The following is a 25,897-nucleotide window of genomic DNA, read 5'->3' as shown; positions in this document are numbered from 1 at the left end:
TTGTTGCTCTTGCTTGCTTGTTTGAGGGAAGGACTGGGAAAGCACTACTGTGTACACTTACTGTGCTATTGCAAGATTTATTTTTTTTTTCATGGAGATCTTATCTTTCACTCAGTGGCCTCTGCCTCTGGGAACTCCTCTGGTCTGTACACTGGACAATCATAACTTTCCACTGGGACACCTGACCTGAGCCTTCTGATCAGCCATTCTCAGAACTTTTTTGATTATGTATATTAATCATTAGACTTGCTGGTTGTCTATGTATATTGTATTTTCCCTAGGAATACCATGTTTTATGAGATCGCTATTGGTCATGAGCCCCTGACTGCCATTGCAATCTTGGTGTCCATTATGGCAAATAGGTTCATTCTGTTTCTGATTGTTAAGTGCAATCCTTTGGCCTCTTCTATTTCAGGCTCTTGTCATCCTCATTGCTACTAGGGAACCAAATTCTGAAGCAGTATCTATCATCAGTCCTGACCTACAGAGGAAAATTACTCCTTAGTCTTTCACTGCCTGGGGCTCTTTCACTGGAAAACAAACTGTCCTCTGAGCCATTCCAAGGAACATGTTTGGCTGGCATATTTCCTGGCATATTATATCTCATATAATAGATATATTCTAGCACCCCCACTTCTCCAAGGTTTACAACTCCTTCCTCCATGCTTTCCATGTTATTTTCTGGCACCTTCCTTCATATAAGGGGCCAGTCCTTTTCTCAAGCTCTAAGAATTACTCCATCAACATGTGGGAACCATTATGTGGGACTTTTGCCAGCATATTAAATGTTGTGTGACTGAGAAGAGTCCCATATAACAAACTCCATTTTCCAACTTTATAGTCCTCAAACTTGGTACAGCAGGTTCAAAGTTCACTCCCAGTCACACTCTCTGGTCCTGACAGTACCCGCTAGCTTGGTCCTACAGCTCCTTTGGTATACAATCTCTTTCTTTGCTTAGCAGGATTGATACTTTTTTATTCATGTCTAGCTGAGATTTAACTCTAATTATGGATCTAGTGGCCAGCAGGAAAAGTGGAAAGAGATTCTGATAAGGGCAAGAGTTATACAGTAAGGCTCCTGCTTCATTTTAGACCTTTGCATAAGTTTTCAAGCAAGCGGGATCTCTAGCTTTTAAAAAGAGAGGGGGGCTACTTCTGCAGACTCAGAAGCTTCAGGGAAGCCTGGGGGTCAATATTCTCATGTAATTTAGGTATCTCGAGTCTCTGGGTGCCACCATTTTTGTATCCAATCACTTTTTCCTTGGGTACTTGCTTAGGTTGATCATTCAGACTTTTCTAAAGTTCTATCATTCTTAAAATCAAGCCATGTGCCTTATTTTAAGCAAAGTCTGCCCTGTAGCTATAAAAGTCTTTAACCACAGTCAAGTATGACCTATGGCTCTCACACTTTGCTCTACATTGTTGATTAATATATTTGACTCCATTGTATTCCCTTTTTAATAAATCAGTGTTGCTTAGAAACAGCCATCTGATTCCACAGTTCTTATAATTGCTATTTCTTCTACATTTCTGGAGTGCCAAAGACATTGTACCAGGTAGTGCACTTCTTTCCCACTGTTCATCACAGGTAAGAGTCTCAGCCATCACAGTGTTTGAATCTGTCAGGAATGATCTATACGTCACCTAATTCCAGTAATGGGGTCCTCATTGACACTCAGCCAGCAAGAGACCCAACTTGAGAATTCCATCCTAGCTTCCTAAGACCACCCACTTCTGGTACCAACGGTCTTAGGCTTAATTTCTAGAAGCAGAGCCTTCCCTAGAAACAGAACACCCCACCAGTGACAGGTGTTCTTACTCCAGTGACTTGTTGTAGAAAGACTTTTCGGAGAAGTGAGGGAAGCAGGATAGGGAAGGTGAAAAGCTAAGCAGACAACTAGCTTCAGTTTGACGACTAGCTTCAGTTTGATCTCATAGCAAAGCTTTGGGGACAAAAATGTGCACCCTAGAGTTATCCTCACCTCAAGGCAATGGGCCAGCTTTTTGATACCTCATGCCAATTAGACATTGGATATGGTCTTCTTCGCGAGGGGAAAGGCTGGTTTTTGTTGGCTGAGGAAAATTCTGTGAAGGACTCACCACAGATGTGACAGATTAAGTGGGGAGTAGATGGAAGGCAAGCAAGGTCAACAGAGTTTTTCTAAAAGGTAGATGAAATAACAGTGTGTTGTTGTGGAATGACCAAGTAGAAAGTGAAAATGTAAAGATAAGTGAGAGAGCATTGCTATAGCCGAGGGGATAAGTGGGAACACGATCCAGTTTAAAAATGAATGAGTTCGTCTAAGTTAGAACTATGGTGTCTCATCCACAATAATAACAGAGAAGAAATGTCTGCAGAGGCTAAAATGAAGGGTGTTCTGCTCCAGGTGAGTGTCCCACGAGGTTACATAGCAGATGTGTCGACCCTGAGTGGTGCTGGTCAGAATGGGAAGAAGTCTTTTGGACAGAAGCCACATTTGATCTGCATCTTAGAGAGCAGTAAGAGGCATTGTTTAGAATTCAGGGGTGGGGAACCGTTTTTCTGGAACCGTTTTTCTGCCAAAAGCCATTTGGATATTTATAACATCATTCGCTTAATATAATTCACTTAATATAAATTTGTGTTGCTCTGGAAAAAGCTCCTAGATTTGTTGAATTTCAACTTCTGCCTGTGGTTGCCTTGGCCAACAAATGATTTCATGGACCTATATGGCCCACAGGCCAGATGTTTCCCACCTCTGGTTTAGATAGACAAGAGATGAAAGAAAAGTTTACATGTTTGCCGTCTCTCTTCTGAGAAATTTGTGTTACTTTCCAAATTAAAGCAGCTCCTCTGGAAAATATTCTACAATATCCTCCTGAATCAAGGGAAACAAGAAATTGCTATCTATTCAAGACCTACTATGCGCTAGAATAGCAAGTCAAACTCACACCATTGGGCACAGAAGCTGAATTTCCTACTGGAAATCACAAGAAACAATAGACATAGTGCTTCATGACATGAGGAGCTTTTATCAAGCTTCCTGTGCAGGAACAAAAGTTCTTTACAAGTTAATTCATTCAAATAATCAATACACAATATCTTTCCAATACATCCCACATTTATCCTGATGGACATTGTGTATTAGTGTTCCATTTCTTTACTTTGTTTGGCTGATCGTGTCTCCGTTACTCTGCCTTCTAATGGTCAGTGTGTGCCATATTAGTGACCAACCCACTATCACACCATATTTCTATATTCTTGTACTTTGTGCTACTCCACCTAGTCACACATGACATGCACATACTCAAAGTAATTGGGATGAAAATGTTTTGTTGATGATGATGACGGTGGGGCTGAGGGTCATCCTGTGTGTTCTCAGTGCCTAAAATGGTAGTCAGAACATGGTAGCCCTTTAATTTGTTGTTTGGATGGATGGATGGAAGATGAATTAACAGGTAACATAAAAGTAGATTCCTCAGATACAGCAGGTCCTGGAATAATGTCATTTCATTTAAAATCATTTCAATATAATGTTGATGAGATGCTATAGGAACTTAACTCATTTGCATCAGTTAGCCTATTGTCAAATTGGTTTTATTATATGCTCTCTTGCTTAAAGTCATAGAATCTGTCAACGTTAACTGAGGGCTTACTATACTGTTATCCCTCCCTCTGATATGCTTTTATAAATGTAGAAAAACAAAAATTCGGTTATTCAGCTGTTAGCAAGTTGTCTTGTCTTTCTTTACAGGTTATTATGTTGCCAAGGGCTGAGTTCACTCTTTCCTGTTAGCAGAGGAATTGTGATGCTGTGAAAAGAACATGGATTTAGAATTTGAAGATTGACTCATCTTAAAATAGAATTCAGTTACCCCATAGCAGTGTTATCTTGGGCCAGTCACTTAACCTCTCTCAGTCCTTCTCCACATCTACAAAAAGCATAATGATAACACACTCCATTGTATGGGATGCTGGCAAGGATTACATGAGATAATGCATTAGAAAGTGATTTTTGTGCTAAAAGCAACATGGAAATTTTAGCTGCTATTCTTCTCTTTGATGCAGGGAATACTCGCTATCCTTTCTTTGTGAATTCATAGCTTCTTAGATATGTTATCTTTTCATTTCTGCCTAGAAAACATAAAGATATGTAAATGCTGCTAAGCCATAGGAAAATAAGTAGAATAATGACAACCTTCATCTCTGTGGAGGTGAACAGCTTACACAGTGCATTTCCACATGCTCTCTCATTCAGTCCTCATGACAGGCCCAGGCACTGGTGTTCCAGTGCCCTCATCATTGCAGTGGAGCTGTGCCCCTGATAGAATTCACCACGGGAGCAGAGTAGTCCCTGTTGCTAAATTCCCTGTGCAGAAAGTGGAACACAGGATGGGATTTAAGCTGCCAGGGCCGCAGATCTGCTTTCTGGTCATTGGTGGCACCAACTGTGATGGTTAATTTGATGTGTCAACTGAACTGGGACATGAGCGTCCGACATTTAGTTGAACATTATTCTGGGTATGTCCATGAAGGTGTTTCTAGGAGAGATTAATATTTGAATTGGTAGATTAAATAAAGCAAGTGGCCCTCCCTAATGTGGGTGGCCCTCAGCCAATGGATTGAAGATCTGGGTAGAATCAAATCTGAGAAAGAGGAGTTAAAACTTCACTCACCTGACTGCTTTGAGCTAAGACATTGGCTCTTCCTGGGTCTCCAGCTTCCTGGCTTTTGGACTGGAACTTACACCACTGCTTTTCTGGTTCTCAGGCCTCTAGATTTTTTAAGTCAGCCATTTCTCCAAGATCTGGTTCCTTCTATTGAAGGAAAATGGTATTAGATACCAAAATTTGAGTGGTAAGTGTGCTAGTTGCTATTGGAGTATTGTTACTTTTAGGCCTTCCCTGCTGACATAGCAAAGGAATATATGTGTGCATATTAATTCACGTATATATAAACATCTATATACAGGGTGTCCCAAAAATGTATACATACTTTAAATAATTATTAATTCTAATGTGTTAAATCTGAAAAGAAAAAAATCAATTGAGCTATCAGTTATTAAAGTGTGTATACATTTGGGACACCTTATATATTTCTATATGTTACTATTGTTTCTATATTAAGCCAAAAATGAGTTCCCACTTATGTCTCCAACTCTAATCCATCATTGTAAGAATCATTCTAGCCTTTCCCAAGCTTGTCTACACCTTCCACTCCAACAGAGCAACAACCACCATTTGCCATCCATTTACTTCATTATTGAACTCCTGTATATATGTGTAGCAATAGCAGAATTGCTAACTTGTACACTTGGGGGAAAAAACACACAAACTTTATCAACTAGATTACAGTGGTAGCTGAATGGGGAGCCCCATCTCAACAACCATTGCTCTCAGTGGCTGGGCCTGTCTGTGGGGTCCATGCCCTGAGGCTTAGAGCTGAAGCAGATCCTGAAGGCACCTACAGGTGGAGACTGTCAGTTGCCTGCACTTCCCATGGCAGGTTCTTACTTCAAAGGGACAGTGTGCCTCTATGGTTGACACAAAGGGCAAAGTGCCCAAATCAGTCAAGACACTCTTGATGAAGTCATGGCTCCTGGTTGGGTGCTTACTCTTCTAGATATAAAGACATTATAATAAAGCTATAGCAATTAAGATATTGTGATTTTAATACAGGGATAGTTAGGCCGATCAACGGGGAAGAAAAACACAGGGAATCCAGCATCAGATCTACACATATTTGGAAACCTGTTAAATGACTGAGCTAGCTCAGCAGATCAGTGGAGAAAGAATGGAAAAGAACTGATAAAGTTTTCCATAGCAATGTTTCTTCGGTTCCCCCTTTTACTATCAATGGAGATATTTCTGTGTCTGGAATTAAAATATTATAAAATTATATTAATTATAAAATTAATTTAAATATATTATATCACTATTGTGATAATATTTTATTTTTTTTAAAAAAATGGAAGGGAAACACAGGAGTATCTGAGGCTCAATTACTACTGTCAAGGGGTAAAAGAGGAAACTAAGATGAGCAAGAAGCAGCTGAAAACTCTTGCAGATTGTGACCATATTGTGACCTTTCTTCTTGTTGGGGTCTTCACCCCCAAACCTCTGACATCTGGGTTTTGGGAATCCAGAAAGTAGCAGTATTCTTGTTCTGCAAGGTCTTCCTGTTTTGACACTAGACCACTTCTGGCAGCTGGGCACACTGGCAAAGTCACGGTTAGGAAAAGGGTCTGGCAGGAAGGAGGCAGATCATCCCCTCCTGTCCCAGTGGGAAAGCTAAGTGCTTACCTGGTAAGCCTTACCAGGAGCCCAACTGGAGGTGAAGGCAGATACAGTGGTGATGAGGTGCGGGGGGCTCACAGGGACACACATCTGGGCTCCAGGACTAGGACAGCAAGAGCAATTCCAGCTGCCACCAGCTTGAGCCTGGACTTCACCACACCCAGCTGTCCTTGTATAGAGCCTGCTCAGGACCTTGGCTGCCAGCACGCACCCTGGCTTTCCAAGCAAGCTGACCTCTTCACTCACCAAGGTCCCAGGTCCATCCTCAGCAGGGCCTTGCACCCAATTCCTTTTGCTTCCAGAATTCCTTTGGTTGTTGTCCCTTGCTCACTGTTAATGGATATACAGGTTTGGAGCCAGTGTCTTTCTATTGTTTCTGTTCCTTGAACTTGAAAACTGATATCTGAGTAAGGCACCTTGGTTTCACATTGGCCCTGATGTAGTCTCACTCCATCCCTTCCTTCATTTGGGAGCTCCACCTAGGAACTGAAGGTGGGTACAACTTACTGCAGGGTCCTGAAGGGACCCTCCTTGCTGGCTTTGAAGGACTGAGGAAGCAAGGATTGGTAAGAGGTCCACATTGTGTAGCATTTTTCTCATGATGCCTGAAGTGTGGACTGTGAGGACAGCTGATGGCTTCTACGAAACTGAGCAAAGAACATTGACACGAGTCATCCTTGGTGCAAAGGGAGAGAGTGCTAGAATATTTTCTTCAGTGTTCTCCTGAATGATCTTCATAGAAATCATTCCTTCCAAGATGCCATGCAGGTAGAGTACTAACCACTGAAGGGCCAGTCCTCCACTTGGAAAGTCAGATAGCACAATTATATTTTAAAGGCCCTGAGAAGTGTTGCAATAAAGATTGTTTAATCCTGTGTTTGCCAAACATAAAGGACCATGGGAATGCTTCTTTTTGTCTTCTTCCCTCCCTCCCTCCCTCCCTCCCTCCCTCCCTCCCTCCCTCCCTCCCTCCCTCCCTCCTTCCCTCCCTCCCTCCTTCTCTCTTCCTTTTTTATTTCTCCTAAAATCCCAATGGACTATACTTTTTAAGCATATACTTTGGGTAATGTGTCTTTATCAACATGGTTAAAGCACCATAGCGAGTGAGAGGTGGGTCTCACACCATTGCGCACTGACCAGCGATGGACCTTGAACCCCTGGTGCACTTGATGAGGCACAAATCAACAGACTGCGTGACATCATTGAAAAGAGCATGTGGGAAGGTCACCCAGACAGATGTTCCACATTATTAGTTGAGTTGGATGAACTCATTATCCCTAATGAGAATGAATTTATGTCGTTTTGACATAAATTTACCAGTAAAAATGTAGATCTAAGTAATAGAATGGTCCCTTTGCACATGGTTCTACAATCTTTCAACATGTTTCCATGATAAATGACTTTACTTAATTGGCACCTTCTGTCATTCTGGTGACATTTTGCCTACTGATCATATAACTAGCTCTTGATTATCGATGCTTTACAACTGAATCACAAGGTAGACATTCCAAAACATTGCATGGCATTTAAATCATTTATATATAATTTTATAGCATACTCATTCCTTCTGCAAATATTAGGAGCCTGCTGAGGTCATAGTTTTGTGTTCAGTCAGAGAAACAGAAGATGGAACAAAACCAATTTCACTTCCTTAAAAGAAATTTTGAGATGTGTGTGCCTTCTGCATGCCAAGTCGTGCTTTCCCCCACTCCTTGGGCATTTATGCAGCAAGCATTATTATCTTCATCCTGCAAATGTGGAATCTGAGACTTAGAAACATTAAACTCTTCCAGCATCATTTGTCTGTGAAGTTAAATTTGAGGGAAAATATAAGATGCTTGATATAGGCTCCACATTTAAATAAGGAGATTTTATATTGCTTGAATAAGCAGACTTTATAAATCATGGTGATGCCCAAATGGTGACTTTAAATAAGCAAGGGATGCCCAAACCTCCCTGATAACCAATGTATGAATCCTCGACAACACCCCATCTCAGCATGCCATAATTTAAGAATTTTATGATTCTGGCCAAATATTCTTTGTGGCTAAGTTTAGTCTTCTTTTGGCAGTCCAGAGCAGTGGCTGTCTATCTTTCTAAAGAAAACAGCACTTGAACCTTGTCTTTAATTGAAGTAGTGCACAGACACTTATATAATATATCAACAGCTCTAGGAGAGTCCTCTCAGCCCCTTCTCTCCAGCCTCTCCTTGCCCTTGGCCACGGTGGCTCTATTATGTCAATTTAAAAGAAAGTAGGGCCATTAATCTGAATATAAAGGGGGGGCCAGGCACCTGGCCTTACTCTATACTTAAATAGCAAAGTTTTATTAGATGTAGGTTATTTCACCTTCTATTAGGTGTAGCTTATTATTATTATAGATCATTATAAGTTATATTATATTATATGTAATATAATCATATATAACACATATTAGATTCTAAGTTACAGATTATTGCAGGCTTTTATTAAATACTAGAGGCCCGGTGCACGGAATTTGTGCATGGAGGAGGGGGTTCCCTCAGCTTAGCCTGCACCCTTTCCAATTGGGGACCCCTTGCGGGATGTCCGACTGCCATCCCTCTCATAATCTGGGACCACTGGCTCCTAATTGCTCACCTGCCTGCCTGCTTGATTGCCCCTAACTGCCCTCCCCTGCCAGCCTGATTGCCCCTAACTGCCCTCCCCTGCTGGCATGATCTAGCCCCCAACTGCCCTCCTCTGCTGGTCAATTTGTTTCTGATTGGTCAGTTCCTATGCCAGCATCAAAAGCTCTGCCTCCTAGGCAGCCATTGGTTCCCCACAGCACCCAGATTTGGTTCTGATTGGTTGGTTCCTATGCCAGTCAGCATCTCCAGGCCTATCTTTGGGCCTGATCAAAGAGGCGGGGCTTAACAGCAGCCCCCACAGAGGCCATGAGAGAAAGAAAAGCCTGGCTGCTGGTGCGAAGATCAGAAAGAAAGAGGTAGAGAAAGAGAGAGGTAAGTACTGATCAACAGCTTCCACTGAGGCTGCAGATCAGACCCTGACTCACTTTCTGGGTCTCAGCCACCTGGGCAGTCAGTGCTGGGTCGCCAGGCTGTAGCTGGGCAACCCAGTGCTGACTTCCGGTTGGTCAGCCTTTGGTCGTGATTGGTTGTTTCACTCTGGGTCGTTATTATAGAGATGGATTATTATATAAATTTTATTAGATATAGGTTAGATGTAGAATTTTATTAGACTACAGGTTTTTTATTTATTTACTAGGGGCCCAGTGTATGAATTCGTGCACCTTGAAAGGAACTGTGGGCCGCGAGGCTGCAGTGGGCACAGGGGCGGGTCTCAGCCCATCCTCTGTGCCCCTGCCTGGCCCCTCCTGCTGTGGCCCCTGGTCCCCTGTCTGCCGGCAGCCCTGGTCCCGCTGCCACCACCACTCCCATGTGCGTGGGAACAAAGAATTTTCAGTAACCACCAGAGGCTCACCCTGGTGACAGTGACCAGCACCCCGCCTTGGTCTGGCATCCCTGCTCACCTGCTCCACCATCCTGCTGTGGCCGATGTCTGCCATGTTCCATGCTCTGCTGCCTGCTGCTGCCGCCTGCTGCCAACACCTGCTACCGACTCCTTCCATGTTCTGTGTGTGCCCCCTAGTGGTCAGCACATGTCATAGCGACTGGTTGTTCAGTTGTTTGGTTGTCCTGCCATTCTGTCTATTTTCCTATTAGGGTTTTATATATATAGATTTTTGGATACTATAGTTTTTTGGAGTATCCTTGTATCTGGGTAACTCATTAGAATACAGGCAGATTAATGTTCCCTACACTAAGGCACCCACTTGGTGCCAATTTTGTCCCCATGCCCCTCTGCAGAATGCTCTGGTAGGCATTTTGGACAGTGCTGGTCCAGGTGTAGAGCCTGGCACTCAGCATTTGAAGCAGAGCATCCTGGACCTTGGCAAGCCCCTCCCTTCCCCTGGACACATTCTCTGCAGGCACAAGAGGATTCAGTGATGTGCCTCCATTGGTCCTGTCCCCCAGGGTTTTCTGAAGACTAATGGAATCAAGTTCACAAAACCTCTCTGTTCTTTGGGCAACAGGGAGATAGAGGAAAGAAAAAAGAAAATATATCATTAAATGAAATCCCTAGGCCTGGCCACACTGGGACAACATTCCTGAGCTTCCCATGGGCTGTGATCGACTGGTATGCAGACAGGGGCCTGGCTGGTGGAAAATGGCTGCAGTGGCTGTGACTTTTCTGTGGCATTGAGCCTTCAGCTCACTTATTTACAAAAAGACTCAGAGCCTCCCCTGCTTCCCTCTGCAGCAGGAAAGAATAGAAAATGATGGACAGTTTTGCCTTTCTCTTTGGAGCTCTTATATCTTCCCCCTGCACCAAAGCCAATGGAGATCTTCTGTGGGGCAGGAAGCAGGAAGGCAGAGGAGGTGCGGTCATGTGACTGGCAGCTGAGCTCCCATCCTTGACACAGGCTTAGGCCATGATCCGACCTAAGACAGGGATTGGGGACTTACTGTAAAGAGAAAGCCTCTTCTAAATGCTCAGACTCTCTGGCTCTCACTGCAGGCTTGAAGGATTTGACTGTGAATACTTCTGGAATCCTCCCCTCCTTGTTCTTGATTAACCATTGAGATGCCAGTGAGTGTGCATTTCAGCGAGAAGTGGTCCCATTCATATTTTCACCTGCACTTCCCACCACCGCTGAACCCACTCAGATTATCTGTTGGGGATGCCAAGCCATCCGTGTGTCCTTGGTAAACCACTCATCTGAGCATATGGGGCTGACATAAATACTTCCATTTGTGCTGTGTTGACTATCTTTATATAAGTGCTCCCTGGCAAAGAGGTAAGAGCCATAGACAAAGATCGCACAGGATTCCCGGGAAGTGAGGTGGAGGAGCCTGTGGCTGCCTAGCAGGTCAAGGAAGCCTTCTGAGAGCATGGCTTCTGAAATGAGGGTTTTCTTCTCCAGTGGGAGCCGCAGAGAGAGCCTCACAGGTAGTGAGACAAAGTGTGAAGAGGCGCATCGGCTGGAGAGGTTTTGTAGGTAGCCAACACCGTGAGTAGTTCCAGGACTGTTTTTACCCACCAGACCTTACTGACCAGTCTAAGATTTCACATGTATGTGAGGGGGGCAGTGGAGGAATGGCTGGAGGGAGGTGACGCTGGGGAGGTGAGTAGGAACCTGAGTAATGGCAGCCTTTTTGGTGCATAGGAGCCAAACCTTTCCCTAAGGACACAGGGGGCCACTGAAAAATATTAAGCAGACATGACCTTGCAGCCCTCAGGTTTTGAGACTCAAGGGTCAGTTCAGCTTTCCAAATCTTTGGTTCTAACCCATGGAAATGCCTCTACTTTCTGTTTGATGCTGGTTTGCCATGAAGAAAGGGCATTTCTCTGAGGTGACCCATGTCCTTCATCCATCCCTTTCCCATGATGCATTGCGATCTTCAAGGAGTTAGTGCTAAGATTAGGACAACTGCTAATTGATGTGGCTAACAGACTCCTGGAACAGCATTGTCCTCATGTGATCAGAAAACAAACATATAGTGCCTCAAGTCTCTATAAATACCTGCTTGCAGATAATGAAGACCTGGAAAATAGTCTCCAGATAAGAATGTAGTTTCAGAAATACTTTGGAAATATTCCTGATTTACAAGTGGTGATTTTCAGCAATAACTTTCTGAGGTCTTGGAACCAAATATTAGGGGACTTCTCCGCGTGAGGCTGATGCTGTTCTGGAATGCATTAGACTTCAGAGGCCAGAGAGAGCTTGGTTATCCCTCTGATCCCTGGGATTTATGACATTCTTAATCAGGAAGAAGGATCTGCAAGATTTCTTCCAATTCCAAATGAAGGCAAAATTTATGTTCAGTTGGGTGAGTTGGTCATCTTTTTCTAGAACAAGCCATTTCATTTCCAGCTTTTATTTAAAGTTAAGATTGATTTATTTCCCTGGTTAAAGGCCACACAGTCGGTCCCAAACTAAGGTGTAAGCGAGATGTTTATTAAACTGTAGCATGAGCCTGATGGTGTGCCTGCCCCCAGTGGGCCCCACCATCCTATCCCCCCATCAACTGCCAGGCTGCCCAGAGGTGGCACTCAAAGGCAATGCCAGTCCTAAGTCAATAATAAGGGCAAATTAATTAAATCTTTACCAAAACCTCTCCAAAAATTCCAAGAAGGATCTCAACCTCGCTAGGACTTACTGTAAAGAGAAAGCCTCTTCTAAATGCTCAGACTCTCTGGCTCTCACTACAGGCTTGAGGGCAGTGGAGGAATGGCTGGAGGGAGGTGACGCTGGGGAGGTGAGTAGGAACCTGAGTAAATTTAAAATGTTTGGAACCTACTTTTTCCATCTTTGCCATATAGATTTTGCTGGTATATTCCACCCCCAACCTCTGCTTCTCTGAGTTCCCCATAACATATGATCACTGTCTTCTCTCTTCCCCTTCCCTCTTTCAGCTTCATTCTTTCTTAGGTCAGCCCTCATTGCCCCCCACCTGTTGTTATCTGGACTGAGCCAGACAAAGAAGAGCCAGGAGTGAGCTTCATCAGAATCTTTCTCCTTCCACAAGAGGGTGTCAGGAAGGTCAGGAGGAATGCTGAGTTCTGAGCACAGGCCTCAGCGGGCCTTGTGGCTTCTGTGCTCTCTGAGAACTCTGTCATGGTCATAAGGACAGTCCAGGAAGCCTGTGGGGGGAAGAGAGACTGCATGAAGCACAAAAAAGTCACAGCCACTGCAGTCATTTTCCACCAGTCAGGCCACAGTCTGCATACCAGCTGATCACAGCTCATGGGCAAGCTTAGCAAAGGTAAACAGAGTCTGGTCCAGGTCAGAGAACCTCCCAGCAAAGGTAGGCTGAGCTTGGTCTAGGTCAATAGAACCTCCCAGCAAAGGTAAATAGAGTCTGATCTAGATCAACAGAACCCCCCAGCTGTCCCACAGAATCCTGAGAATCAATATGTGATTATTGTGTTAAGCCACTGAGTTCTGGGGTGGATTTTTGTTATGCAGCAGTATTATGGCAATAGATAGCTGATGTCAGCTTTCTACTGTCTCAAATGCACCATGATTTAGGTCAAGGTCTAACTTCAATCTCACCTCATCCCAAGAGATATATTTGCCTACCCTAGATTGCATAATTTTTCTCTCAGCCGAATTCCTTTATCGTACAAGTGAATATCCATCTTAGCTTTGTGTTGTGGCTTTTTATATTTTTTTCTTGTACATACAAGATTCATTATTGTAGGGGTGGAAAAATATCCCCTTCTTCTCTTCTAGGTTCTTTTGCTGGCCTAATAATTAAATTGACATAAGATAGATAACAGGAGAAAAGAAAATTTAATGTCATTTCTATGAGAACCCCACAATAAAATGAGACTCAAAGAAGTGCCAAAGCAGGAAGCTCTTATACCTTTTAGACAAAAACAACAATAACAATAAACCACCAACAACAAAACAGCCAATTTGTGAAGAATTGACAGAAAAAGGGGGTTTGGGGTTGGGGTAGTAAAATTAGTGAAAAAGCAAACAAGGTTTGCTTATCCAGCCTTCTCAGCCCTAAATTCTCTCTCTGGTGATAAGCACACCCCTCCTCTCCTGGTACAGGAAGGGTGCCTTTCACCTGGGAGATTTATCTCTTGCTTTCAAGGGGGGCACAAAGGAGAGTAAGAGTGCCCTTCTCGCCCGGATGTTTCTCAAGTAATTTTGGTTCAAAATAATCAAAACATCAAAGTGACATACTTTGGGGTGGTATATTCTGTGCCCCTTCACTATGTTATCTCGCGATGCTGCCCCCACCAAAATATGTCCCAATGCAACGTTTCCTGATGTGACATCCCCATGACCCACAGGAAGAAAAAACTTTTTAACTGTTTACACAAATCAATAATATCAATTGTTAAAACTAACGCATACATTTTGTTCTGTGACATTGTGAAGCTGTCAAAGTTTTTGACAAGAGAGAAACAAAAAGCAATGAAAACCATTGAGTGCTACCCAAGCAGGGAAGTGGTCCACCACTAGGTGGTCCTAGTCCCTCCCCCTCTCCCTCCTCCTCTATGTCTGGGAAATCTGATTTCTCTACTAGATCCCAAGCTTCTAGAGGTCAGCATACTTCCTGTCTTTCTTTTGTATTCCTCTTAAGGGACACCAAGAACATAGGCAATCATAAATGACTGCTGACGGACTGCTTGGTGGATCCTTAAATAGGGTAGAAACACCCCTCTTGCCACAGTTGATGGATATTTTGCACTTCTTGCCTGCTTTGTCCTCTTCTCCTCTTTTGTCCTTGACTACTGCCCAGAAGATTCCTCCACCTCAACCCCAGAGAGTTTATTTCATTTCCTAATTATTTTCCCTGCTGAGAATTTTCTTATCTTGCTGTATCTAACCCAAATTTCTTCTCTGTAGCTTCAGGTCATTGCTCCTTAGTCTAAATCCTGGGAAAGGAAGACTAATTCCCTTGATTAATTTATATTGTAATCTCAAAGCTGTTTATACATCACAATTTCTGCTTCCCCCAGAGTCTCTTTTTGCTAGATTAGAGGAATAAGATTTCTCTCTCTCCATTTCTTCTCTGTACCTAATTTTTTTCTTTATAAATCTCTAAGGTCTTTCTAGGTACTATATTGAGGTATTTTTTCTTTCTGGGCTGATATGTAATAATTGCTCTCATTTATTTAATATTTACTCTATGTGCTAGGCAGTGGGGTAAAAATGTTTATACAAATCATTTTGTTTGACTCTCAGAATGAGGTGAATCCTGTCATTAACTCTACTTAATCCATGAAGAAATGGAAATCCAGAGTGGTTAAGTAACTTTCAAAAGCTCACACAGCTGATTAGAGGCAGAGTTAGGGCTTGAACTCTGGTCTAAGTCCTTTCACCCTAAGTGTGAACTCTTAATAACTTATTTAAATATGGCCAGTGCACAAAGTCTTCTCAATGGTTCTCACCAGGCTATCTAAATGACATCATATTATCATTTTCAGTTATTTCGTTTTCACATGCTTACAGAAATAAGTACTTTTAAAGAGTAAAATGATGTAGGTTTGAATATCAGTTTGGCACATACTGACACTATGATCTTGAACAGGTTGTTTGCTGATCTGTGAAATGGGAGAGTAATCATGCTCATTGTGATGCTCAGAGAAGATAATGTAAGTGATGGTTCAGTGTAAAGTCTGAATCATTTTACCCATCAGAAAAATTTGTTTTATTACTCTGAAAGGTTTCTTTTTCCTCCATTAACTGACCTATTTTTATTACTATTGTCATTAATTTTTGAAAGTGAGAAATTGAAGAATTGGGAGCTTGATAAATCCCCAAGTATAGAAACAGTCCATGGTTGGAGGGTGCAGCAGCCTAATCTGAACTTGGCTGTTCCCTCTACCTGAGATGCCCTCCTTCCCTAGCTTCTACCCTCATCAGGTTGGCTCTTACTGGTCCTTTAAGTTCCACTTAGATGTCTCTTCCCCAGAGTACACTCCCTGATCTGTCAGTGCAACCTCTGTCCCCACTGGGATATGCTGGTACCCACCTCGGTTGTCCTTTGATACTCTCTGTATATAGTTACCCCTGAATTCTAAGTTTCTGTTAATTTGTCTCTATCAGAATAAGATAAACTCAAATGGGCTTAAATAATGAGAAAATACCTAGACCCTTGCATTTGGGAAGGAGAAAGATGATTGGCTTTCTGAATTGATCTAATCTGGAGGCTTCTGCTCAGTTTCTCTGTGATTCTGTTGACCCTGATGTTCTCTAGGTACCTGTTTCATTTTAAAGTTGGACACATGATGTTTCCAACTTGAAAATGCAATGGTTTACTACATCTAAAGGCCAGAGAGAGACAGAAAACTCTCCTTTTTTATCTCATTGACCTCTTTGAGGTCAAATGTTTGTTTCTGAATCTGTCTTGCTAATTGGGAAGGCCTTGTACTGATTGGCTCAGGCCTGAGTTGCTGCACTAATCACTCACTTGCAAGGCTTACAGGCTTCCCTTAGTACCACCATGCCCATTCCTCAAGCTAGGAGTCGGGTCAGCTTGTCTTGGGGACCATGGGTAGCAGAGGGCAGGTAACTGAACAATAGTGGGGGTCTGTTAAGAAGGAGGAAGGGACTTTAGATGCTGAGTAAGCCATCAGCAGTGTCTTGTGCAGTGCTTCAATCCACCATTAGATGGAGCTCTTTGAAGACAGTAATGTGGCCTCTTTCATCTTTGTACAACGTCCCCCCCACCCTCACCCCCCGCAACACTGAGCTAAGTGCCTAACCTATGGTAGATATCCAGGAAAAATCTGTTGAATGATTGAATTACAATGACATTAATATATAACTTAGTTAGAAGGAAAACAACCACACTTTGGCCAAATGCAGAAAATCAGTGTATACTTCACAGCATTTTATTCCCTACCCACATAGCTGAACTTGCCCTTTGTTGTTCCAAATGATTTATGTCCACTTAATTAAAGAAATGACATTATTAATGGTTAAAATGAAGTAGGTACCTGGAGGACAAAGGTTCAAAGGGCAATGAGTGCCACTGAAAATGCAGACTGATGGGCAGCTAATGAAAAGCATATGGAGCTATGGTCTCCACCTTCTGCTGGGTGCTTGTTGATGCCAATCGCTCAATTTAAACACTGAGGCAGAAATTCACTGGATTCAGAGAATATCCAAATGTTCTGAAGCTGTTTAATGCATAATTCCTAGGAACTTTAATCACTGCACTCAAAGTCCCTTAGGGGCAAAACTATTTAGACTTAATTAAAATTACTTCTGGCAGTCTGCATCAAGCCCTCGGCCCACAGGATGGTGGTGGGAATCTGTGCTGATCCCTTGTGGGCAGTCACCTTCTTCTTCCGGCAAACTTTGGTTACAAGGGACAAGAACCCAACAAGCCTAAGATTCTGAAGCTGCTCTCAGAGTCAAAGGAAGGGCAAAAATCCAGGCATTGGGAAGGAAGGACAAATCTAGGCACCTCATGAACTAAATTGAGGGATCTGAACTTCACTGAGATCCACTCCCTCTCACTCTCCTTCTCTCTGCTTGTGGGCGTCATCTTTCCCATTGTTTTCTATACAAGGCTGGCATATTGGCATCTGTATCTCTTCTTAGTCTGACCTCCAGAGAGACAAAAACCCTCAGGAAATATTCTGTATGGTCCGAACCTGGGTGATGTCCACACAATCTAGAACCATTAGTGGCTGTGGGTTAAGGTCCAATTATTGGGCCAGTTGGGATTAAAGATCTACCTGTAGACCATTTGCTATGTCCAGTTCATGAATCTCCCTTTGCATCTGCTGGAAAGGTCATATGAGGAGGTAATACAGACCCTGGAGTTACTTTTCAGCTACATGACCTTGAACAAGTTATTTAACCCTTTGTTCCCAATCTGTTACTTATTTAAAAAAGGAGATACACTAATAATAATATGGATAGTATGATATATCTATATTATGCATATTAGGACTAAACATGGTGTGCATATGTATAATGTTCATTTATTCCCACAATGTCAAACATCCATACTATTATCATGCAAATTGCTTAGAACAGAGGCTGACACATGTAAGTAATATATAAATGTAATAGCTTATGAGCTATGAAATGAGGTGGGGCTGGGAGGAGTGGTTCTCAAAAGAAGTAGGAGATTGGGGTCGCTACTTAAACTTGCTGTTTTTCCTAAATGCATCTGCTGAAACTGTGGCCCAGATAGGTAGCCCTGTCCCTTGGGCTTAGCTGCCTGATAGTAAATCCTTCAGACACTGGCAGGATTTGAATCCAGGAAGATTCTCTTCTGGGTCGCCTGAACCACTCTAGTAGGGCATTTTCAATCCTTCTGATTAAAGTGTGGGGCTGCACCTGCATGGAAAGTCAACTGTCCTCTCTATTCTTCACATGTCATTGTAGCTATTGGCTCAAAAATGCAACCCTAGGTTAAAACAAAAAGATCTTAATTCTCCAAATGGTGCACCAATGTATAATGAGGAAGGCCTTCTTGCTTCCTATCCCTGGCCTGAAAGTCCAAGATTAAGGACACCATAAAAATACCTTGCTTTGTGTAGTTTGTTAGACTTAGGAATCATTGTACCAGGGGTAATTATGGTATGGCTTCAGTCATATTCCTTAAATGCACTTCAGACTGAATTAGAAGGACAGGTTGACTCAACAAGCACATATATGACATGATACCATTCGTTGGTATCAGCCCATTTCTATTTTTCCAGAGTGAGTGGCTGAGAGTGAGTCTTCTGGCTTCAAGAACTGAGTCATCCTGAGCTTACATCATCTTCAGTGGTTTCCACAGCTCTTAGAACAAAATTGGCCATCCTTATGAGGGTCTATAAGTCTCCTGATCTTCACTGTCCAATATGGTGGACCCTAATTTCATGTCACTATTTAATTTAATTTAAAATTACAAGTTGAGTCTCCTAGTTGCACTGACCTCATTTTAGGTGCTAAATAGCCACATCTGTTTTGAAGAATGCAGATGTACAGCATTGCCATCATACCAGAAAGTTCTACTAGATGGATGGCAGTGCTCAGTATAATCTAGCCCTGACTATCACATAACCTCACCATGGGATACTTTCGTATAGTTCAGGTCATTTTTTATTTTCTCCATTCTATTCAGCTCTTTTCCACCATCGTTCACTCTTTTCACCTTTCTCCATTTTGCCTCTGTAACCCATCAGGTTTCAAGTTAAATGTTACTTCTTCAGAGAGGTCTTCAATGATCCCAGCCTCCAATCTACACTAGGTCAAACTGCTAGTGTCTCTCATAGTAGCCTGTTATTTGCTTTCAAAGTACTTAGATTTATGTAGGCATTTGGGTATTTTCATGGGCAATGCTTGACTTGCCCATTAAACTGCAGACTCATTAGGGAAGCCAGGTGTTAGACATTTTAACCCCAGTGTCTAACACATAGTAAGTGTTCAATAAGTATCTGGTAAATGAATATATAATTTAATGAGCTCTCCCATGTGCCATCTTTACATGGTACATTCTTTTTAGTTTTCAGATGAGCCAAGACCTTAATTTTCTCTTCCATGTCCATCTTCTTCCTCTCCTCATTCTGCAGAGGGCCACCTTCAGATTCCCTTGGAGTTTGCTCTTCCAAACCAGCCTGCTATAGTCCCTCTCTGTGGTAGGTCTATGCCATAACAACACTATTGGGATGTACAGTTTCTCTGGGAAGAAGGAAGGTAAATTGACAGAGGAAACTAAACTTTCTTGCCCACTGTCTATAACTTGTTTATTTTTCATAAAATAATTGGCAGGGTAAAATATTTTAATTTCCTATATCTACATAATTAATATGTCCACATTAGAAATCAATTATCCTGGATAATTACCATTGGTGCTATGGCTCATAAACTGAACACTAGTCTTGCTAACGAACTGAATGAGACATAATTTCTTGTTGTTCAAAGAGATGATCAACTCTAATCAACAGTAAATTCAATCAAAACTTACTGACATCAATTGAAATCATATTAGAGTTTGTAAAAATAGGATAATTATACTCATCTTGTAAGTTGCAGGTATTGTAACAACTCTGCAATGGGGGCCTATTTGAATAAACGTGTACGTCTGCTAGCTCTATGTTAGCAGATGCAGACACATATAATTTGCATAAATAAATCAGGACTCTTTTTTCTCTTCATAGCTCTTTAGTTTTGTGGGATTCAATTAATTCAACTTTTTTTTTAAATTTAACGAGCTCAGAATAACAGGCTAAGCAGGTGCTGGAGTGTGGGGCACTTCGGCAAGACAGCTCATGTAGGATAATGGAACTATGGGATACATTTCATTTAATAAAACACAGACCAGTCTTGGGTTGAAAGGTTGTGAGAGACCTTGGTAGATCTGGAGAGATGTTGAAAGACACAGGATCAAGTTAAATTCCCTGTAAGCTCCCATTGCAACTTCAGTTTCTTCCCTACTTTCTTACTCCTCGAGGGATAACATTGCTTTTCTGCATGAGAAACTCTAGGAGAAGAGGATTGTATTTCTGGGGGAGTTTAAAGAAGTCTTGGGTCTAACTTTACCTTTGCTCTTACCTGCAAGCAACAATAGAGATTTTGCAAGCAGACCAGAATATCTTTTTAGACTGTAACAGAAATCCAAGGAAGTCCCTAATACCACTACAGTACTGGAGATGGAGGAGGAATCTTGGGCCCCAAGACTTCATTGCTGTGCTTGCTTAAGCAGGAAACCCCATCACAGAAGAGTTTAGTTACAGAGAGTTGACTTTCATTGAAGCAACCCTTCCTTAGAATACACCTTTAAAAAGAATTTTTTTTAAAGGAAGAATGGGTTAAATGGATATTCATTGGAAGACAGATGAATGATCTCATGGGCACTCAGTTATTTCATCTTTTAAAAAGCCAAATCATGCTTGTGTTTGTTTGTTTGTTTTTGCATCTACTTTGTGCCAGAACTGTGTAAGGCCATTTGCATTTGTTATCTTACTGGGTTTTCAACCTAATCTGTGAATTAGGTGTTATTGTTCTCATTTTACAGTTAAAGAAACTGAGGCCTAGAGAGGTGATGACTTGCCTCAGGTCACAGGGCTAGAGGTGGGAGTGTAAGGTTTCAAACAAGGTCTCTCCTCCTTCAGAGCCAGATCAGGAGTGGAAGTAGGACAGGAGGCATGTTTTCTCCCCTTACAGATCTAAAGTAAACACTACCGATTCTAATCTGATTTACAAAAGCAAACTTTATGAACCACCTTCCACTGACACAGTTCTCCAAATGAGCATGATTTTGCTAAAATGAGGTGGTGAGAACCATGAGGGACCCGAGAAGGCAAACGGACTCCTTAGCAGCATTTCCAAAAGAACCCTCTTGCTGGGAACACACAGGTGTCCAGGGAAATACTAAATTCACAAAGGCCAGCCATTTGGACTCATGGAGGCCAATGAGCCACATGTGGGATCTCTTGTCCCCATACAGCTCCTCCAAAGAAAGTACCTTTCCATGTAGTCACCTGATCCAATTTTTCTCCTGGTAATCTCATCCTTTAAGAACCAGCTCAGTGGTGCCTTCTTCCATGGTGGCATTTGGCTTTCTCATCCCTTACCACTCTAGGAAGACTTTACCATTCCATTGCTAAGCTTCTATAACATACCTATAATTCATGGGCTGCCCTTGAAGCCAGGACATATCCAACTGACCAATTTTTAGTTGTTAGGAAGCCCTAGCCCAAGGGTTCAGAACACATGTGGGAGGTCCTCCTTCTCCTAAATGTGAAGAGCATTATCAGTAGAAAAGCATATCAATGAGCAACTTACTTTCTTCCTTCACCCCCTGACTTCATGTTCTTCACTGTAAGATAGGACATTGTATTTCTAAGTGAGCTGTTTTCTTTAAATTCAGAAAACAAAGAGACAAGTTTTATTTTGCTAATGATTTGAATCAGTTTACTGGATTTTGTGAAGAGCATTGAGCAGGGGTGGGGAATGCCCAGCCTGCAGGCTGTATAAGGCCTGCAAAATCATTTGATCTAGTCTCCCAAGGCAACGGCAGGTGAGACTCAACATTCAATAGATGTAGGAGCTTTTTCCATAGCAACATAAATTTATATTAAGTGAATTGTGTTAAGTGAATGATGTTATAATAGTAAATATCCAAATGGCCCTTGGCAGAAAAGTGGTTCCCCGCCCCTGGCACAGCGGATTGATGTAGGTCTAACAGGTGAGGCACATCTTTGAGATTAGGAGATAAGGCGGTACAAGTAGAAACCCAAGTGGGGAATGGGAAACCATCCTATTTTCCCCCTCTTGCTGCCTGCTGAGTTTCTGGGATTCTATGTTGTAGAGATGGAAACCTGGCTAGAAAGAAAGAAGTCTGAAGGAGGGGAGGGAAATAAAGTAAAAAAAAAAAAAGGCTGTGGGGCTTTGGACTTTGAAAGTATTTGAACAGAGAGTTGGCATTGGAGATTTTAGATACAGATCTGGGTGGGTGGGGTATGGGAGTTATGGAGAAGCTAAAAAAGAAGGAAACAACTTTAAGAGGCATGGAAATAGACTGGGGACCTGATCATCTCTAACATTCTTCAAGAGATGTGTGATTGGAATTCAACCTGGCTGTTTATTGCAGCTGGCGTGTTTATGTGTGACACTGAGACTAGACTGGACATTTGGCATCAGGAGGTCTCTGTATGTTATAGGAGGAAAATGATGGTCTGTGAATGTGAAGAAGAAATGGTGCCCTGAGTCTGAAGAGAAAGGCAGGACAAAAAGGCATGAAAAAATAGAAAAGCCAAGAGATGGTATAGGCAGCATGCCCACTGGCTTTCTTTTTTGGTGTGGTGTTTTATGGAGTGGTTCTTTTAATTTAAAATCGTTTGTTTTTCCTCGATATAAACCCATTCTCCATCTCCCTCTGGCTTCTCTCCAAATAATCAATAAAGTGTCTTATTACCCATGAGTGAGCTGTTTTTGTTGTCTTTGCTGTTGTAGTTGAGGAAGAGTTTGAATTTCGCCTCTGGATTAAGATGCTGCAGGTTGCTGTTTGAGCAGAAGCAAGATCTCTGAGGCAGAGAAGGCCACACAGATGGCATTGTTCCCCAAGTTCTTTGAAATGCTGACAGAAAGCTTTAGGATTTTTATAGATCATAAAATAAAGTTTCCAATCTTTTCAAGATTTTGTGAGTTTGGGACATATCAGCAGATAAGTTCTTTCCTTCCTTCCTTCCTTCCTTCCTTCCTTCCTTCCTTCCTTCCTTCCTTCCTTCCTTCCTTCCTTCCTTCCTTCCTTTCTCCTTTTCTTTACTTTTCCTTCCTTCCTCCATCTCTCCCTTCTTTCTTCTCTTGTTTTTCTTTCCCCTCCTCCTCCTCCTCCTCCTCCTCCTCCTCCTTCTTCTTCTTCTTTTCTCTCTCTCTCTCTCTCTCTCTCTCTCTCTCTCTCTCTCCTCTCTCTCTCTCTCTCTCTCTCTCTCTCTCTCTCTCTCTCTCTCTCCTCTCCCTCTCTCTCCCTTTATCTCTTCCTCCATCCCTCCCTCTCTGATATTATCTCTCTCATCTTGAACCTGTATACAGGAACCTATATGTAAAGCTAGAGGCAGGTTGAGAAAGATTTTACAAAAACCCTTTTCAGGAAGTTTTGCCCACCAACAGGATGGAGGGCTCTGGGAAAACAGTAAGGAGGGAGCACTTACTCTAATCATTGCTTCAAGGAGACAAATCCTCCTAAATTTTCTATTATGTACACAACTATGGGTAGGGAGACTCTATAAAAGCTATAGCATCATATAAATTAGTATATATATGAAATGTACCTATATATTTTATCTTAAATTTACAAAAAAATTTATTCACTCTTGAGTGGACCATAGCCAGGAAAGGAATTAAATATTATAGATAACTCAGCTCAGGATTGGTTGTATCAATTTTCCAGCAAGCCTATCTATCCTATGACATGCCATGAGTTATTAGTGTCTTTTATTGCTAATATAACCTACCTTTATCAACGACTTCTTCACATCCAACTCTGCTAACCCCTGGGTGCCTGTAGCATATTGCTAGTCCTGGAAGTGCCCTGCTATCTCCATGGCCGTGTTCCTATCTAATCTGCCGTATATATTTCAGGTTTTTCTAGCTGCGCTTGAGTGATCTGAGTGTCTACCAGAAGCTTTCTGATAAAATACAGCCTTCTCTGCTACAGTAGACTTACAGTTTCCCTTTAAAATAACCCAGTTGAAATTTAATAGAAGGTTTTAAAGCCACATCTGATTTAAATCGCCTAAGTTCTAGCTTTTAAGAACACTCTTGGCACACCAACCTCGGGGTTTTCTGAGTGATTGAGAGAAAACTCCAGCTTTACTTACGACATATATCAAATTGAAACAAAAACCCCACACACAAACAAACTGGGTAGCCTGTTAATAAACTCACTGACAGGCGATAAACAACTGAAGAATGTCTAAGATTGGGAGCAAATCTTTAGTTTATAAGTAAAGTGTTAGGGTGTCTTTCTTAGCAGGAAAAGGGGAGGAAAACACAAATCCTTTAAGATATTAGCTTATTATAGTCAGGGATTTTAAAAAATCAAACAAATCACGGGATCAACAGTATTAATTTTTCAAACTCTGATGTAATAGGACTACAACTAAGGCTTTTTTTCTTTGCAAATCTAAGCGTCCTTGAGGCGGAAAAGGAAGAAAGTGTTGATAGGCAATCTTTCAGCTTCACAAGTGACATCTCACACACAAAGCCTTGACCCACACCCTCCCTGTCTCATCACAATGCTGTACAGCGGCATCATCGGTATTCCCAGTGTACAGATGCGAAAACCGAGGCCCTGGAGGCAGAGATGAAACATATTGTCACACGTCTATAGCTCTCTGGCTCCCAAGCCCATCATCTTGCTGAGATGCCCAGCTCCCCTGGAACTTAGGGTTCAGTTATTTTAGGCTCCCCTGGACACCCCTTCAAAACTCAGCAGTAGATCTTCAAGCAGTGCATCTACATTCCTAAATGGCATCTCATGAACTAGCCCTTTATCCTTGATTAAAAAATAAAGAAATAAAATAAAACTAGCTCACTGCTCAGGCTTCTTAACAGAACAGCATTTGATTTCTACGTGTTGTTGAGTTCAGAGCTCTCCCATAAGGCATCCAGGCTGCTTTCATGATTCTTCCTGCTGTCCCCCTTCAGGATTCCACTTTGATTCCGTCTATGGAGAGAAGTCTTGCTTTCAAGATACAAAGAACGCCTCCCTATTCCCACGTGGCCTTGATTTAACACAAGAGGAATAATTTGCGAGGCTCATGCTAGGGAGACGCCCTCATGCTCTGCTCATGGGTTGGTTCACTGATAAAACTATTTTGCAAAGATTGTAAAGGACCTTTGAAATGTACCATTAATTGTATCTCCAGAAATCTATCTTAAGCATAATAATCTCAAAGGTAGAAACGACTTCATGCACAAAGAAATTCACTATTGTGTTGTTTTTAGCGGTGGTGGAAAACAACATGGACAACAACTTAATTGTCCAACAACTAGATAATGGTTGTGTAAACATCATGTGTCTACTAATAAATATCATGGAACAATTAAAAGTGATGTTTATGGAAGTTTCAACTCAATGTGACAAATCATTTTTTCCCCACATCTCATTCAAGTCACAGTAAAGGGATAAAAACAAAAGCATATAAACCAGAGAGTCCAAGAGAATGAGATAGGAGACTAAAGCAGATGGGAGATATCAATACATTTTTAAAATATGAGAAGCAGATTTTCAGTTAGTAACTGGATTGTGGTTGAGAAAGCTGAACCTTAAGTGCCACAGGGTAAAGATAAGAAGGAAACAGATCCATGTTGCAGGATCCTGGGAAGGTTCAGGGTCACAAGGCATCAGGTAGCCCCGAAGGCAGGGAATGCCTGGCGCTGAGAGCAAGGAAGCAGGAGGAACCTAGAGCTTTTCCCCAACTAGGCACCTCTCCTGCCCCACCTGGTAGAAAACTGGAGGTTTACTCTCAACAGAGGTTAAACCAGATAGACTCTGAACTCTGGGACCTGAGATAGAAGATAGGAAAAGATAGAAGCACTACAATAAAATTTATAAGAGGGCGGGAACTGTGTGAGAGTGTAAATAGTGAACGGCGAAATTCTC

This window comes from Cnephaeus nilssonii (genome assembly GCF_951640355.1).
Source record: "Cnephaeus nilssonii genome assembly, chromosome: 1".
Taxonomy (NCBI): Eukaryota; Metazoa; Chordata; class Mammalia; order Chiroptera; family Vespertilionidae; genus Cnephaeus; species Cnephaeus nilssonii.
Note: the sequence above shows the minus strand (reverse complement) of the source record.